At 36.8% G+C, this 19,501-nt stretch overlaps 1 long non-coding RNA gene across 1 annotated transcript; it reads left to right on the plus strand.

Moving 5' to 3' along the window:
- The first annotated feature begins 4,048 nt into the window (after positions 1-4,048).
- LOC105733916 (uncharacterized) lies at positions 4,049-18,194 on the plus strand. The gene is made up of 4 exons (XR_001111380.2): positions 4,049-4,104; positions 6,051-6,071; positions 7,087-7,168; positions 17,757-18,194. It is a non-coding gene; the product is annotated as an uncharacterized LOC105733916 (long non-coding RNA).
- The last annotated feature ends 1,307 nt before the right edge of the window (positions 18,195-19,501 follow it).

Genomic DNA, 19,501 nt, shown 5'->3' on the forward strand with positions numbered 1-19,501 from the left:
CTTCTTATGATCGTTTTGTACAGCATTATTATATATTCTAGGTTACTAGCCTCTTTGTTGGGTATATATTTTGCAATTTTTTTTCAGTCTGTGCCTTGCCTTTTCATTTTCATTGCATTATTATTTGAAGAACAGAAGACTTTAAACTCAATTTATCATTTTTCTTCTTCCTTGGATTGTGATTTTTGGTGTACTACTTAAAAAAAATCTTTGCCAAGCTGAAGGTCTCTAACACTCTCTCTGTTTTATTCCACAGGTTTCATAATTTTAGCTCTTGGATTTGGCCCTAAGTTCTTATTTCAGTTAATTTTAAATATTTTGAGAGTTAAGAACTGAATTTCATTTCATTTTTGCACATAGCTATCAAAGTAATTGTTCTAGCACCGTTTACTGAAAAGATTATAGTTTCCCTCATTATATGTTCTTGACATGTTGTCAAAAATCAATTGACCATTTGTGTGTGAGTCTATTTCTGGGTTCTATTGATCTTTGTGTCTATGTTTACACCAACACCATACTGTCTGGATTACAGTAGCTTTTATAGTATGTCTTGAAATTAGGTAGCATAAGTCTTCTAACTTTATTCATCTTCTAAATAATTATTCTAAGACCTTTGCTTTGCTGTGTAAATTTTGGAATCAGCATGTCTGTTTCTCTGAAAAGGGCTGCTAGAATTACACCAGTTCACATGTTATATAACAATCTTACAACCGTATGCTTCTATTCTCGTCTCCTGGCCTTTGTGCTTCTTTCGTTACACACTTCTATATATATAACAAACTCACAATATATTTTACTATTTTTACTTTAAGCAATTATCTTTTAAGCTAATTTAGAAAAACATAAAACATCCTTCATATCCACCTTTATATTGACTGTTTCTTGTGTGCTTCACCCCTTTGCTTAGATCCAGATTTCCTGATCATTTGCTTGAAGGATTTTGACATTGCACCTTTTGCTTGAAGAACTTCCTTTAACGTTTTTTATAGTGCAGATTTGGTAGCTAAGCACTCTTTCAGCTTTCATACATATAAAATGTCTTTATTTTGCCAATGATTTTGAAAAATATTTTCTCTGGGTATAGGATTCTAGGTTGCAAGATGTTTTCTTTCAGTACCTTAAAGTTGTTGTTCCACTGTGTCTTGGCTTGCGTAGCTTCTGATAAATCTGATGATATTCTTTTCCCTCCACAAATAATAAATCTCTTTTTTTTTCCTCTGTATGCCTTTAAGATTTTCTTTGTTCCACTTTTTGGAAGCAATGAAACTGTGGGTTTGTAGTTTTCATCAAATTTTGAGAATATTTGGCCATCATTGTTTTGAATATTTTGTTTTTTTCCTCTTCTCTTACCTTTCTGGGATTTCATTTAAATGCATATTGAAATAATTGAGGTTGTCTTACATTTTTCTCATGTTCCCATGGTTTTTTCCCTATCTTTTTTCTTTTTCATTTCATATAGTTTCTTTTGTTATGTACTCAAGCTCACTAATGTTTTCTTCTGAAATATCCTACTGTTTATCCAATTTGAAATATTTTTAATCTTGTACATTGTATTTTTTCATTTTTAGAAGTTTGTTTTGTTTCTTTTTTTAAATTTTTCATATTTCTGCTTAGAGCACTTATGCTTTCCTCTCTGTAATTGAACATATACAGTATATTTATATTTGTAGTTTTATTATATTTTCCATTCTGTTATTTGTGTCATTTCTGGGTCTGTTTTTATTGCTCATTTTTTTCTCAGCATTTTGTGTTCAATTTTCCTGCTTCTTTGCATACCTGATAATTTTTTAAAAAGCTTTAATTTTTTATCCTTTTAAAATTGCACTGGCTAGGATCTCTTTTTTTCTCTCTTTTTCTTTTCTTCTTTTTTTTTTTTTTGAGACAGGGTCTTGCTCTGTCACCCAGGCTGGAGTGCAGTGGCACAGTCTCAGCACACTGCAACCTCTGCCTCCCCAGTTCAAGCAATTATCCCACCTCAGCCTCCTGAGTAGCTGGGATTACAGGCATGAGCCACTGTGGGCCCAGCTGTATGCCTGATAATTTTTATTATATGTCATATATTGGAGATTTTATGTTATGGGTTCTGATTCTTTCATATTTCTTTAAATATTTTTGGATTCTGGGACTTATCTAAGTTACTTGGAAGGCTTTTGATCTTTTTGAGGTTTACTTTTAAGCTTTGTTAATCAGGACCTGCATTTTGACATGAATTCTTTGACACCAAGGAGTTGTCCTGCAGTTCAATCCAATTCTGACACTATGTAATGTAGTGTCACACTGTGGCTACAAATGAAGTCCACAGGCTATCTGAACTTCTTCCTGACTTGGCTACAAATTCAGGGACTCCCACACCTCCAATTCCCCCTCACTCCCAGGATTGATAATTAGGTAGAAAGACATAATTCAGGATAGTGCTATACTTACCATTACAGTTTTGTCAAAAGGGCTGCAACTCAGAAACAGCCAAACAGAAAAGATACATAGGGCAGCATTGTGAGGGTGGGTGGTGCAGAGGTTCCATGCTTTTTCCTCAGGGAATCAGATGTGTCATCTTGCCAGCATACACATTTGTTAACCAGGAAGCACTCTAGAGTCTTAGTGTCCAAGAATTTTTATCAAGATTTCATTGCTTAGTATGTATCTTAGTTAGCTATGGCTGCTATAACAACATACTGTGGATTGTGTGGCTTATGCAACATACATTACTTTTCCACAGTTCTGGAGGTTGGAACATCCAAGATCAACGCACCAGCAGATTTGGTTTCTTGCGAGAGCTCTTTTCATGGCTTTTTGACAGCTCTCTTCTTGCTAGGTGCTCACATGACTCACATGTGCCTGGAGAGAGGGATAAATTTATTTTATTTTATTTTTTTCCTCATAGGGATACTGATCACATCATGAGGGTCCCACTGTCATGATATAATCTAAAGCTAATCACTTCCCAAAAGCACCACCTCCAAACACCCTCTCAGTGGGGTAACCAGTAAATATACCCCATACATTACATAAGGTAAAGCATAAGTGCTCTAAGCAAAAATATGAAAAATATTAAAAAAATAAAACAACTTCCAAAAATGAAAAAAACTCAATGTTTGAGATGGCATGAAGATCATTTAGTAAGGATTCATTAGTTATTATTTTAGTGTACTTCTAGATTCAACTTGCTAATATTTTATTTACATTGCTTTTGCATCAGTCTATGAATAGGATAGGTCTTTGTCAAATGCTTGATATACACCTTCATGAAATTTTCATACACAGTACTTTATTATTAGATAAATTAGCATTCTTCATTCTGTTTCTCTCCCAACCCCAGACCACTGTATTTTCGGCACTGTGTTGAGCAAGAGGTATTCAAAAACAAATATGTGCTGGTTTCTGCCTTGGAGGAACACACAGTCTAGTAGGAGAGAGAAAAGGAAATACACATTTACAAAATCATGTGAAAGTGAAATAATAAAGGCCTATTCCAGGTGACCTGGGAGTACAGGGAAGGATGTTTTTGGCATCAAAGTTATTCAATAAATATTTGTTGAACTGAATTCACCTTGTTCAGAAAAGGATTTTTAGGAGTGGTTTCATAGAGCTATTGACTTCTGATATTATTGATAAATAAAGAAATAGAAGCCAAGTTTTCTCCTCTGAGAAAAGTGAACTAGGTGGTAGAGGGACCTGATTTTAATGTATCTTTCTTTATTGTAAACAATACCTGCAATTTGATTTTTTTACTTTCATCAATTTGTCATAAGTCATAGCATCTGAATTGTTTCCAAACCCTTTACTAAAACCAGCTACACATGGGTATGCCATGAGTTCAGCAAAATATTTCAGAAACTCATTTAGTCTTTCAGTAATTTGAATGCCAGAGAAATTTAGCTTTGAGATTCTTCTTACCCATTCATTATTGGAAGTGATTTAGATTGAAAGAAAATGATTCACATGTTCTGGATATCATCATATGTTCATATTTCCTAGGATGTCAGCCTTTCTTTCTATTTACCTATTTCTTTTATTCTTTTTTCCACTGGTCACATTTCACAGGGTAAGAAGGAGGAGAAAGGAATTAACACGTCTTGACATTTCTCTTGTGCTCTGCATTGCTGGGTAGGTCACAGCGTTTCTATGAAGGGCATATTCTTGTTATCCTCATTTTCTTAGCTGCACAGAGGCTTTGAGTAGCTTACCCATGGTCATATGACTTAGTTTTGATGAAGCCAGACTTCTAATACACATGTATCAGAGTCCAAAGGCTACAGCCTTCCTACCATACATAGAAATATTTTTTTCAGACTGATATACATATTTGTATACATTTATGACATACTTATGCTTTTTTTAGATGTATGCAGTTCTAACAACTATTTAGCTGAAATGTAAGACTTGCTTGGGGGAGTTTGATAGAAATGCATATTACAATACTTTGTCCTCAGAGACTCTGATTCAATTAATACCTGTGGTGCCTTGAAATCTGTATTTTTAGGAAGTTCCTCCCCTAAAAGTCTTCTTCTAAAGTTCCTCAGTTGATTCTGACATCAGGCCAGTTTTAGAAATGAGAAATATATGCCACTGCTCCTAGTGGCTGACATTACATTGTGAATCTGAATTCATTAGTGCCTTGCAGCACAATTGCTGCTGTGAGAATGATCTATAGAGTTCATCCACATCAGAAGCACTGAAATAGAGATGGAGTGTCTCTATGAAGGAAGATGTTGACTTCTCATGGCACATGAGGATCTTTATGGGATAACCCAATATAAAGGTGTTATTCCATAGCTGGGACTCCTGTTTACCTTCTTGTAGGACAGGACTCTCAACCCAGGCTGCATATTAGGATGACAATGCCTGGGCCCCAACCCAGATCAATTAAATGGAAATCTCTGCTGTGGGACCTGAACAACATTTTTTAAAGCACTCCAAATGATTCTATTGTATAGTCATGGTTGAGGACACTCCTTTCTCAAGTAAAGTGAGAAAATAACAAACTCTTTTCTCTGCTGGAAATTGGAAACATTCCTACTTAAAAATGCTGACTATTTTCTTGTATTTATTTATATTATCAAAAATTTCAATATTAAAAGGAATCAAGGATAAAAGAATGACCAGTAAAGTAATATGTTTGACCTGACCATTGATTCTATCAATTTTACTCTTCTGCAATGAACACAAAACCACTCCCATACTTTTATACATTCTGAAATATGTCTTAGGTTTTTTAAAAGGCAGATTATAGGTAATCTAGAAGTAATTGTGAATGGCTCTATAAGGAAAATAAAGTTTATATCTGCGAATTTAGGCTTAAATTGATCAATTCAGTTTTCCCCCATTTGTGTATTGAACAAGTAGCTCATGCCAGCTATTAGATAGACACTACTGGGTACTTGGGAATGATTGGAAACATGGCACAGTTCCTGCCTTCATTGCTCTCTGATGGAACAGACAGAGACAAATGAGATAAATGTCACAGGAAGGTAACTAGACGATGCTATGAGAAAACTCAGGAGAAGAACCTCATACAAAGATAATTGAGAAATCTCCAAAAATCTATTATCTTGCATCTTCTGTGCAAAGGATAGAGAAGGAAGATAAAAATAAAGAGCATTTCTCTGTGACAAAGGAATAATACACACACAGATACAAATACAACTCAATGTATGTGTGTGTACATTCTTGAAAAGTGTCCTGATAATTAATTTCTTTTTGGTGTGGTAGGAATCTTTGTAATGATTTTTAGAAACTATTTTCTATTTACCTGTACCATGGTTTAATAGGATACTATTATTATTATTCCTTGTATACAGATAAGGCAAATAAGATGCTAATATTTGCACTACTTTTTCTTCCTTTCTCTCTCCTAATCATCTGAAGAATTGGCAGGTTGGGACTAGAATTCTTATTCTCTGAGTTTCAGATTTGAGACAAAGCTCATCGTGTTATATTGACTCACAAAATACAGTGTTAGGGCCCCCTTATTATGTGAATAAGTGTCCTATGTTTATTTTTATGATGTATTCTCTTTTATTTCATATCTGCTGACCATCTACGCATCAAAGAGACGTTGGATTGCTTATATGGTAAGTAATATTTGAAGATAGCTTTACTAAACGATACTTTCTAAGCATTGCAAGTATCCTTCCGTTTTCTTCCAAGCACAGTAATTGCCCTTTTGTAACATAAAATTCTCCTTAACAACCATTGAAATGTCATTTTTTCTCTAATTATTTTTATTGAAAGTTTGAGTTCTGCTTATTGGCTTAAATTTTTTTTAATGTTCTGAGGATTTTCCTTTATAATTAAAAAAAAAAAAAAGAAGAAGACCACATAACAAGGATGGCATTGTCTCTATGAATACCTGTGGCAAAAGAATAAAGTCAGTGTCAGGATTATCATTCTTGCCAATATCCTTTCAGGTATATTTTGTAGAATAAATTGAGAATGAAAGGCAAACAAAGGCTCGAAGGGATAAGCACATGTATTCTTTTTTGGCTTGAGATATTTCAAGCTAACTAGAGCAGAATTTTCTCCTAAAAAAAGTTTTTTCTGAAAATCTCTTTGGGCAAAGATAACTTACCAAATGATATCTAAAAACTTTTTATACTAGATCAGAGTGGAGTTCTAACCAATACAAATGAAAGAAAGTATTTTATCTGAAAAGGTCTTCATATGTATACACTTTGGATGTCTATTTGGGTACCCAGATAAATCTGTATCTTCTTTATTTTTTTATCAGTTAAAATTAAACTATGAATTTAAAATTCAACTGAGAATTTCTATGGGTTGGGGGGAATATTTTGTTGAGTTATGAAAAATAAAACCTACTCTTCTGATAGGTTTCAGGTAGATGCTTCTAAAATAAAGCATTTTGAACACATGCAAGATGCTTAATTGGTTTTGTTACATTGAATTTAAGGATAAAAGGATATTTATTGAACCGTGTTAAAGAGGAAATAACTATTAGAAATGTTTGCACCTCTATCCGAAAATTTATTTTCAAAAATTATTCGACCCCCAATCATGCTTGTTTGTTAAAAATTTATCAAATCAACTTGTTTGCTGGCTTAAATCTCTACACGTCTTTTACTTTCACAGCATGATTTTTAAAAAGTACAAAGGCATTTTTTTGTGATGCTGCAACTATGAAATGTTCTACAGTAAGGAGTTATCGATTGTGGTGAGTCACACAGGGACCACTAGGCTATGACTCTTTCCAGCCTTCCATGAGAATTCCTTTTATCTGTCCTCATTTAATGGAATGATACTGTCTCAGCATGGACACTGCAGACTGACAGAGGTGGCTACTTTTCCAACCTCTCCCCTGATTCACACCCTGAAGGGGAAAAGAAATGTTGTACAAATAGATTGAACCTCAGAGTTTACTCTGAGAGAGCAAAAGTTTACAATTGTCAGAGCAAAACGGAGTATGGGAGACGGCGAATGCTGGGTGCTTGGAGGTAAGTGCCACCCCCCCCAGCCTAATGGGTAATAGAGTCATTAATTCTGCTGATTAACTTGGCCTTGGGGTTCATCGAAATGACATCCATCTCTTTTTTTTTTGTTATAAGCTCACACTGTGGAACGAGGAAGCATAAAAAAACAAGCTAATTAGGGAGAAATCAGGAGAAAAGAAGCAGAGAGAAAAGAAAGACAGTTTGAGCATTAATGAGACTTGTTTGGGGAGAGACTGTGACAGGCTCTTCAAAAGTATTATTGTCAAATGTGTCACTGTTTCATAGATGGCTAGAGCTACCTTTGAGCTTCATGCTGATAGTTAATGATTTGAAACTATAAAAAGATTGAAAAGGTAAAAGGGAAAATGTCAGACTGAACTGGATTTTAATGAGCTTATTATTATTATTTCCTAAGAAAAACATTGCTGGAAAGTAGAGAAGGTCTGCATTCTTTCTATCCCTTGCGCTCTGGATTTCCGTTTCTTTCTTAGAGGTACAGTTGGCAAAAGAACAGTAGGAGAAGAATATCAAAAGTCTAAACTCAAAGACCTGGGACGTTTCCCTCTTCTGAGAGGATGGGTGGTGGTGAGGGCAGCACTGGGGTTTGGATGACAACAATAAGGAAAGATTGATGGAGAGGACAGCAATAGCGCTTGTTTGTTTTTTGGTGACGTGCTGAGCGGAAGCCATCTTCACACTGTGAGATGTAACAAAGAAATCCAAAGTGATTACGCAGGTTCATTTGTCAGTATCACTGCTCCAGCTATTGCTGTGTGCAACAATGAGATGACAAGGCATTTATGGCTGATGGTTGGTTATTAGTGGCATTATAAGAAACATTAGAGCAGAGCAGGATCCATAGACCAGGGAGACAATAGCTTTCTGGGCTCTGAACTCAGCAGGGTAGCCTTGTCATTAAATTTGGTAGTGCCAATTTAATTTTTTTTAAAAAAACAAACCTAGAAGAAACTTTGAAAATGAATTCTGTAACCCCATTTTTACCTTAATAGGAACTATCAGGATTTCACTCCCTGGGCTTTTAGTTATGTGTTAGCAGGCTGAGCACATAGAGAAAACTCACATATTTTCAGAAGAATTGAATGCTAGTAGGAAAATCAGAATCAAATTTCAATTATTTTCTAGATGATTTTCTTGTTGTCCTTGAAACATTAAATTCTGATTATGGTACAGTACCTAGGAACAACTTACTAAACAGGTATTAGGGTCAGACCAACAGTCTTACTAGTGAGTTTCTGATGAAGTCTTTTCAGATGTAAGACACCTAGTTTACAGATTTAAAAGTGGGTAGCCCAGTTCATTGAGAAGCAAGGAGGCTGCATATAAAATAGAGGACTGAATTCCTTTGTGTTCATTCAGAGTCTGTCAGCCGGAATCCAGTGATGCAAATATCCCTGAATTCACTGTGTGCATGTACCTTGGTTTGCTATATGCAAAGATGTATTTTTTTGATCCTCGTACTTGTAGAAAGATTGTAAACAGAACAGAAATAAAAATACCCATCTGAAGAATATCTGGGGTCAGCCTAAGCCATTGAGAATATGCAGGAGAGATTTTTTTTTTTTAAAGATACTTCTTTTCTTAACATTTTTATTCTAGAGCACTATTAAAGCACTAATTAGTTCTCAGACCAATTTCATTTAGTTAAAATTAATAAGATAATTCTGCTCTTGGGCAAAAGAAGGCATGGTGGTTTAAAAACATGTGGACAAGTTTGTAGTCATTAGCTAACTTATGACTCACAGCTTGGAAATATATTTAAGAACATCTTTTTTTTTTTCTTTTCTTTTTTTTTAATTCTTTTTTTTAGTTTTATATTTTTTGCAGTTTTTTTCCTTTTTTTAATTTTTTCAGAACATCTTTTATTTTTGCTCAAGACATTAGGTGTACACTCTTATTAGTTTTTCAATGGCTTTCATTTATACTACTGTGGACCATGAAAATAAAATTTCTGCAATTACAAGCAAGATGGAGGCACATGAGGTCTCCCCTTTGAGACGAATGTGGTTCCTAGAAGAACTAGAAGCCTTGGAAAAGTAATGAGGAAGGAAGAGAAGATCAGATAAGTGTACTGGAGGGTTCGCTTCCTTTTGTTTCAACACAGTGTGCTGTCTTCATTGGCGTATACCTTGTTACATGCTAGAATCCAGGCAGGAGGCTATAGATTGACTAGGCTGGTAGAGTGAAGTGGCATGGAGCAAATTACATTCATTTTGAAATATTCTTATCCTAACAACTCGAGTATGAGATGACACCAAAACATCACTACTCTTGCACCAACAACATTCTTAACTTGATGTGTTATTCTCAGATTACACATATCTTAAAAGTCAAATGTTCTCCTGATGGCAGGAAGCTTGATCTCTGACTTCCGGAAAAAAAGAGCAAAGAATTTTTTTCCTCTTTGCTAAAAGAGAGATGTACCCGAATACTTTTGATTACCTTAAAAGAGTTAGCACCTGGAACTGAACCATTTGTGTTCACTGAGGCTGAGCATAGAGAAAGATCAATGTGAAATATAGAAGATATTTTTACAAAGTTTATTAGAGGAAATAAAAGATGGATCTATCTGGAAAGGGGACTCTTTCTTGTAGAGTGCATTTCCCAGAGGGCTCAGTTTAGGAATTTCCTCTTTTAGAAGCTGTTCCTGATTCCTGTGAGCTATAGTATAACTCTTCTTTGTGCTTTTCTGTCATTACACTTAGTACCTTTTATTATAATTATTTGTTTATATGGCTGTGCCCTTCTATTTGAGGACACAATAATAAGAAATAGGTACAAGTGTTTAAAATGGTTTTTCTTGTCAGCACAGCTTTAAAATAAGAAACAATGATTTAGATAAATCAGTTTCAATCTATTATATTTTTCTTGTTGTGTTCATCTTTTTAAGCTTCCTTCATTTTTCCCAGTTTTTTTTTTCTCTCTCTCTCTCTTTTTTTTTTTTAATAGAGTCTCATTCTATCACTAAGGCTGGAGTGCAGTGACTCTGCTCACTGTCACCTCAATATGCTGGGCTCAAGCGATCTTCCCACCTCAACCTCCAGAGTAGCTGGGACTACAGGCGTGTGCCACTAGGTCCGGCTAATTTTTTTTTTTTTTTTTGAGAGATGGGTCCTTGCTATGTTGCCCAGGCTGCTCTGGAACTCCTGAGCTCAAGCAATCCACCTGCCTTGGCCTCCCAAAGTTCTGGGATTATAGGCATAAGCCACTGTGCCTGGCCTCCTCTGGTCTTACTCACAGAAAGTCTTAGAGACCTCCTCCACCTGTCATTGACCTTTAAGTGATTGATATTTAATGGATGTGAAGGAAAATGTTTGTTTGTAGAAACAAAATTTAATCTTTCACCAGTATTTTGTGCTTCACAGTCATGCTATAGAATATTATGAGAACATTTTTTGGGAACAAAAATTACTTGATTTTAGAAGTTACCAAGATAGGTCCCTATAAGGAAGGAAAATGGAGACCCACACATTGCCACTTTTTGGAATTGCTTTCAAAAGGTTTAAAATAAGATCCTGTATTAGTTAAACAACTTGGATGGCATATGTGAGGTGCTGTGTAATTTATAACCCCTTGCATGTGTATTTCATTAGTGTTTTTTTTTGGCAGCAATTCTATGAGCTAGACAGGGTAGGGACTATTTTCCTATTGTGCAGAGGTGTAACCTGAGGTATAGAGAGTGTCTTGTCTTCGGGAAAGCAGACAAGCAGTTACTAAGTGACTGGGTTAATGCTTAACCTCTAGTCTTCCTGCTCTAGTACTCTTTCTGTTAGTCCATTCTAGATGCCAAAATGAGCTCTTCTATTTGCAAAAAGTTTACTAAACGCTATGGCATTATTATTATTGCCACATTTTGCATTAGGAATTCCTCAGAAAAAGGAACTACATGGCTACAAAAATAAATCTCAAACCCTTGCCTTTTTAGTGCCTATTCCTGAAAATAGACAAACTCTTCTGGAGATGTACAGATGTTAAATGGAAGAAATAAAGGCACATGCATCATATAGATGACACTGGATTCAGGAGGAGCTCAATAGGGCTGGAGATAAACCTGTGTATATTTTCAAGTCAGAGAATAGAATAAAAATATTTTTTAAACTAGTTATAAAAGAAAAATACTATTTTGACCATTCCAAAGAGAGTGAGTTAGTGGTCTTAAGGATACAAGTTCAAAGCAAGTTTCGTGTGTGTGTGTGTGTGTGTGTGTGTGTGTGTTTAAGCTTTGCCAAATTTTTGCCAGTGATTCTAAATAGGAGAGTTATTGAGCAATCACAGTGAGGGTTCCAGCGTCCAACAGCTGGAATCTATGCAGGTGCAGCGTTCTGGTTGCAGGCCAGCATTATTTTGCAATACTGCTGGCAGTAACCATTTTTAAATAGAAACATGATTGCACTTTATTTTAATATTTCTCCCTTCCATTTTTTCCCCTACTGTAAATCAACTCTGCTCTGAGCATAACATCCCTGCCAAGGTTTCGGGTAACAGATTAGGCCCAGTGGGCTGAGCCTCTTTTCAGGGGCTGGAAACACAGTGAGTAAGTATACTGCAGATTGGTATAGCACATGTGACTGAAGGAGAAAATGTTAACCCACAAGCAAACTTTTCTTAGGCTTTTGCGACATTTGGAGATGAACTATTTCGTTACTTCCAACACCATAGTAGATAGTGAGCATACGTCAACTATGTGATTCATAGTAATTACGGTTTGCTCTCTTGCCTTATGGGTTCTGGGAAAATTGTACTATAAATGAAGTCATTGAGTGTTAAACAGATTTCTCTGCCAGATAGTAAGTAAAGAAGCTTACACTTATGTACCACTTATCTGTTCCAGACACTATTCTAAAATCTTTACATGTATTAATTTGTTAAATCCTCACACCAACTCTAAGAGAGAAGGTAGTATTCTTAGGTGAGTTTTGTAAATGGTGAAATGGAGGCACAAAGAAATCAAATAACTTGCCCAAGGTCCTACAGATAATAAGGGGAGGAGCCCAGATTTGGATTAGGGAGTCTAGGGTTAGAGTCTGTGCTGGTTACCACTTGGCTACAGAGCATTCTGTTTTCGAATTTTAAGGCCATCTCATTTCACGCCAAGCCAAGGCCAACTTCCCCACTCCCTTCAGGTGCTATTTGCGTACACATCTGTCTCCTCAATTAAACTGTGACCTTTGTAAAGATAAAAGCTGGGCTTTTAATCTTTATATTTGCTTTTGCCACCTAGAACTAGACTTTTCTATAATAAGTATTCAATAAGATACCTGAAGCAGACATTTCAGGCATTTGAAAATAATTTGTAGGCCGGGCACTGTGGCTCACGCCTGTAGTCCCAGCACTTTGAGAGGTTGAGGTGGGTGGATCACAAGGTCAGGAGATCGAGACCATCCTGGCCAATATAGTGAAACCCTGTCTCTACTAAAAATACTGAAATTAGCTGGGCATGGTGTCACGTCCTATAGTATCAGCTACTAGGGAGGCTGAGGCAGGACAATCACATGAACCCTGGAGGTGGAGGTTGCAGTGATTTGAGACTGCGCCACTGCACTCCAGCGTGGCAACAGACTGAGACTCCATCTCAAAAAAAAAAAAGAGTATGTACTAGAATGTTTGATCATACTACAGAAGATCAAAATAATTAAGAGATTTGTTTTCAAGTTTAAATACGTAAATTTAGCATCAAGTGATTTTCAATTTATAGCACATTTTCTCACAGGGCCAGGCCTCACATAGTTTCTTACCTCATCTTAAAAAGACACCACCAAGTTTTCTGTTCTTTGTAACATACATACAAGCAAATTGTTTCCATGCAGGAGTAAGCATCCTTAGCACATGGTCCTTGCTTTTGAAATAACCCTGTCTTCAGTTAGTCTCCTTTGAGACAAAGAGTCTGGCTTTGTCCAATAAGTACATGTTGACTTAGTTCTTTGGAATACTTATAATAAACCCCAATTACCCATAACTGATAGTAGTTTTCCAAAACAGCTAGTGTTTGCTCCTGGTTCTGTGACCTTAGGTATCAGTAGACATGACTGATTTACTGATTACAGCTCTGTTTTCCTAGAAGAGGTCACCAGGCCTGCCCTTTTCTGATAAGCCATTAGAAATGCAAATCTCTATTAGAACCCATTTATTTCATTTTTCTCTCAGGTTTTATAACTGGCGAATACTCATTGAAAACTAAAGGTTATAAATGGAAAGTCTTGCTTAATACCGTGGAAGGCAGACTAAGCAGTGAATTCGGAGCTCAGAGGTTGTGACGTTAGTCCCAGATTTCCAGTGATTAGCTAAGTGGATAGCTAGGTCACCCTGACCAATCAAAATGCGTTAAGTTTCCTCCTTACACTAGAGAGTGAAATTAGATAGCACCTTTTCAATTCTCTTCTTCTAATCTAGTCTGTATAGGAGGTCCCCTCTTCTGCATCCTGAGCACCATAACTTTCCACTGAAGATCTTGAAAGAGAACTTTAATAGGAAGCGTAACTTCATTTTGGAAAGTAAAATCTTTACCATTGACAAGTTGAACCATGACAAGTGTTGAAACTTTCAGGAAGCTGTTGGTGGATTTCCCACATACTAATTTACAGTTTGGATTTTACTATTAGGCTGGTGCAAAAGTAATTGGGGCTTTTGCCATTACAGCATTTAGAGTAGCATAAATTAAATTAATTTTAGAATTAGAAGTTAAAGGAAGGTTCCTTCCCATACTGGTGACTTTTTGAATGATCTCAAGAATGTGTGCATGCTTATGGTTGCTAGGGAACCTTCTAATTCTGTTCATTTGAAGCAGCACTAATATTAATCTGACTCCACCTGGAAACCGACACCATCCACCTTCACATGCTTGCTCTCCGAATGCTTGCTACTCAAAGTGTGATTATAGACCACCAGCATCAGCATCACCTGGGAGTGTGTTAGAAATGCAGAGCTACTGAATCAGAAACGGAGTTTTAACAAGATCCCTAGGTGATTTGTGTTCACATTAGTGTTTGAGATGTACTACTCTAAATCACTGAGATTGCTGAAAGTTTTTTCTCTTAAAATCTCACAATGTTCTGTTTAATGTGGGGCTACCTGAATCAAAATGTATTAGTATGCAAGAAACGCAGATCTTGAGTTTAATTCCATTACTTAAAGTGTGTGTGTGTGTGTGTGTGTGTGTGTATAGCAGTACTAGCAGTAATAGTAGTAATGGTAGTGGAGAAGAATAGCATTATCTTCAATTCATAGAAGGATAATGGTTTCTCAAGTTGGCACAGGCCCACAGGAAAATTTGGGTTAAGGATGTGTTATCACTCAGTCTACTCAAGTTGCATGTAGAGAGGCATAGCCAAGAAAGTAGAATTGTGGAGGAAGGTGTGTACGTGAGGGGCCATACGTGATCCAGTGTTCTACATAGGGTTAGAGTTGAAGAACTCTTCAAAAATTCAGGATAAATTAAAAGACATGATCACCCCTCCTCCCATGTTGCACACCTTTCATTGTGGACTAGTCTTGTAGGAGATTATTTCACTCTCTTAATTTTTGTAGTCAAGGCTTTTACAAAGGCAGTGTTCTCTCATGAGCCACAGGTGTGCTCCGACTCCTCTGCTAAGTGAGTAAAGAAAGGAAGACTGCTCATTAGCACACTGGGACTTTTTTGATGACCCCCTCACTCCAGTTTCAGACTTACTTTTTTTGTTTCTTTTTGGTCACTACTTTGTCAGATCAGATATTCAGTCTCTCTTGATGGTCCTGAGACCTGGCCTTACCTGTCAGGTGCCTGGTGCTTTTTCTCTCTTCCACTCCTCACCATTCTTCCACCCCTAAATCTCACTCTCCATTTTCTCTCAAATTGTGATATGCAAAATGACTTGCAAGGCTTGAGCATCTTCTCTGTCTCTTTTTGTCATATTTGAATTTGAACAACAGCAATTAAAAATCCTTTCTTCAAGTTATTGTCTCTGCTGAGGTCTTCCAGACACTAATACAGGTGAGTGGAGGAGATAATATTAATGGAGAAGGGTAGCAGCCTGTTCTGAATGCCTCTCAAACCCTCTGCCTGGATGTTACCACCTTTGTACCTGGCCCAGGTGTCTGATAGAGCCACACAAAGAGTGGGAAGCTTGCTTCATGAAAGTTAAAATGTAAGGTCTTAGGAGCATAAGAAACGTTAAGTTTATGTTGAAGATGGCCACTGTAGACTACGGATTTATATCTTGAACCACACTTCGTAATGGAAAACTAAGATAGAAGAGCATTAAGCAAAGTAGACTGTGGACCTAGGGGAAGTTGGCCTCCCAGGATGGTGATGAACAAGAGGCTGAGAAGCAATTCACTGCCTCCTTGGAATGGATTCTGCTTTCCTACTGATGTGCTCAGTTGGGCTTGAGGATCAGAAATAAGACGCATGTTCATTATTTCCATTAGTAACCTAGAGATGGTTTATGTATGTTAATATATGTTTTCTTCCTTAGTCCAAAGCAATAAAAGGCTTACACAATCTGTCAACACCCTTCCCTGAGCAGGCAGTGAATTGACATGAGTCACTCCCCACTAAGGACTCTGGAGTCCAGGGAAATAGTCTGTGTCTGCCTTTTCTCCCTTTGGCCATGCTACCCCAATAGATTTGTAAACTTGAATAGATAAATTGGGGTCTTAATCTGATCTTTCAGTGGAGTTGTGTGTGTGACTTCTGCCTGCCATTCATGGCCTGTCTGAGATGCTGAACTCCTCAGTTTTGAAGAAAATTATTTGGCTATGTGTGTGACAAGATACTTAGACAGATTTACAAGAAAAAACGACCCCACCAAAAAGTGGATGAAGGATGTGAACAGACACTTTTCAAAAGAAGACATTTATGCAGCCAACAAACCTGTGAAAAAAAGCTCATCTTCACTGGTCATTAGAGAAATGTAAATCAAAACCATGCTGAGATACCACCTCATGCTGGTTAGAATGGTGATCATTAAAAAATCAGGAGACAACAGATGCTGGAGAGGATGTGGAGAAATAGGAACACTTTTACACTGTTGGTGGGAGTGTAAATTAGTTCAATCATTATGGAAGACAGTGTGGCAATTCCTCAAGGATCTAGAAATAGAAATACCATTTGACCCAGCAATCCCATTACTGGGTATATACCCAAAGGATTGTAAATCATTCAGTTATAAAGACACATGCACATGTATATTTCTTGTGGCACTGTTCACAATAGCAAAGACTTGGAACCAATCCAAATGCCCATCAATGATAGACTGGATAAAGAAAATGTAGCACATATACACCATGGAATACTACACAGCCATAAAAAAGAATGAGTTCGTGTCCTTTGCTGGGACATGGATAAAGATGGAAACCATAATTCTCAGCAAACTGGCACAAGCACAGAAAACCAAACACCACATGTTCTCACTCATAAATGGGTGTTAAACAATGAAAACACATGGACACAGGGAGCAGAACATTGCGCACCAGGGCCTGTCAGGGAGTGAGGGGCTGGGGGAGGGATAGCATTAGGAGAAATACCTAATGTAGATGACGGGGTGATGGATGCAGCAAACCACCATGGCACGTGTATACCTGTGTAACAAACCTTCATGTTGTACACATGTACCCCAGAACTTAAAGTATAAAAAAAAGTGAAAAAAAATCTTTACATAGTTAAGAAATATTTGACATGTATTCAGTGTTTACCATGTTGACTAATATCTGAATTATTCAGCTCAGCTTCCATATGAGGCAAATACTACTTTCCCCATTTTACAAGTAAAGAAACTGAAATAAATGTTCAAACTCACCTGGAATCACCAGGCACAATAGGTTGTTTTACTTAGCCAAATTATTTTACTTCAGAGCCTTGCCCTAAACATCTATGCCACTCAAGTCAGAGAATGATTTTGTGTAACTTTCCTCTGTTGGCATAGAATGTTTTTGTCCTTATGTGGATTACATTAAGACATTTGCAACAAAAATTCTTAGTGCACATTATTTTAGTTCACTCTAGGGTCAGTTCTTACTCAGTTCTTCATATGTCAATCTCTGGGCATTTCTATGTCTGAAAAATTTTCAAGAAGGTAACCTATGCTGTCAAGAAACCTGTCTCTGCTCTTTATTTTCATTTTTTGGAAGCAATTATACCTTTCACTCAAGGCTAACAAAGTTAATGTAATTTATTTTAAATGGTTCATTTGGCTTGGAAACCACTTAGATATTTCTATTGAATACATTTCAGAATAAACATAGTTGGAGAAAAAAAAGCTGCATTCCTCATTCAGCAAGTATTTGAGTTTCTCTCTCTCTTTTTTTTTTTTTGATAAGATCCCGAGTTGAGAGCTATGGAGCTTGCAACATTCAGTATAAAGTTCTGTGACCAGAGGTGCGATGATAACTTTTGTGTGTCAACTTGCCTGGACCACAGGATGCCGAGACATTTGGTAAAGCATTACTTTGGGTGTGTCAGTGAGGCTATTTCTGGATGAGATTAACATTTGAGTCAGTAGACTGAGTAAAGAAGATTCCCTTCCCAAGTCCGTTGAAGATCTGAATAGAATGAAAAGGCTGAGGAAGAAGAAACTCTTGATGCCCAGTTACTCTGAACTGGGACATTGGCATTTTTCTGCCTTCAGACTGGAACTACAATTTTGGCTCTTCTTGGGTCTCAAATCTGTAGACTTTTTGACTGGAATGACACAATTGGCTCTCCTGAGTCTTCCACTTGCCCACTACAGATCTTGAACTTCTCAGCTTCTATAATTGCATGAGCCAATTCCTTATAATGAATCTTTGTTTATGTTATACTATGATGGTTAAATTTATGTATCAACCTGACTAGGTTGAGGGATGCCCAGATAGCTGATAACACATTATTTCTGAGTGTGACTATGAGAGTTTTACTGGAAGAGATTAACATTTGAATCAGTGGACTGAGTGAAGTAGATCTTCCCTCACCAATGTGCATGGGCATCAGTCGATCCATTAAGGGTCCTTATAGAGCAAAAAAGTCACAGAATGGTGAATTCTCTCTTCTTAAGCCAGGACATCCATTTTCTCTTGCCTTCAGACATTAAAGCTTCTGATTCTTGGGCTTTCAGACACCAGGATTACCAGACTTTTGGCCTTGAACTGAGAGTTATAACATTGGCTTGCCTTGTTGTTAGGCCTTTGGACTCTGAATTATAGCACGGACTTTCCTGGTTTTCTGGGACTTCTTGGCCTCCATAATCATATGAACCAATTCTCATAATACATTTCCTCATTCATCTATCTATCTCATATATGTATATGTATATATATGTATATTCATTTCCTATAGGTTTTCTTTCTGCAGAGAATCCTAATACACCAACTGATGCTAAGCACACCCTCCAAACATCCTTTTCTATGAAAAGTGTCTGTCCTTAAAAGCCACCTTATCCAAGATAATTAGATGAATTTCAAATAGGTTTTGTTTAATGAGTTTTGTAGCTGTTAATCACGTAATAAGTCAGTCTGGGGAAATGTACAATATCAATAATAATTGGACACACTTCAGTCAGTACATTGGACAAAAACCTCTTCATAGGGATCTTTCTGTAAGAGTTGTGACAAGTCTGAAAATGGAAGACAGTATTTCTATTGTTTTCTGAGCTTCAAAAGGAAGGAAGATGTTAAATGCCAACTGTCGGGCCCCAGAGGAGCAACCATTGTTGACTAACTGATTGCAGGCCAAAGCTTCCATGGTTTGGGAAGACGATTTTTTTCATGTCTCTGAGTGTGACTGTGATAGAGTTTCCATATAGGGACTACAGCAAAGAATGTGTTTTCCTATGGGCTTGGAGGTTGATTTTTCTAATGAATATAAACCTTTCCTTTTCAGAATTATCAATTTCATTCTAATATCTTTGTTTTTAATTGAGCGGAATTCATACAACGTCAAAGTAAACCATTCAGCAGCATTTAGTGTGTTCATCTCTATCTAGTTCCAAACATATTCATGACCCCAAAATGAAACTCCATACTTCTTAGAGTTGCTCCTGGTTCCTAACTCTCCATAGAGAGTTAGTTTCTAGGGTTCCCAAACCCTA

This window comes from Aotus nancymaae, unplaced genomic scaffold, assembly GCF_030222135.1.
Source record: "Aotus nancymaae isolate 86718 unplaced genomic scaffold, 86718_ANA_hifiasm-v0.15.2.pri h1tg000051l, whole genome shotgun sequence".
Lineage (NCBI taxonomy): Eukaryota > Metazoa > Chordata > Mammalia > Primates > Aotidae > Aotus > Aotus nancymaae.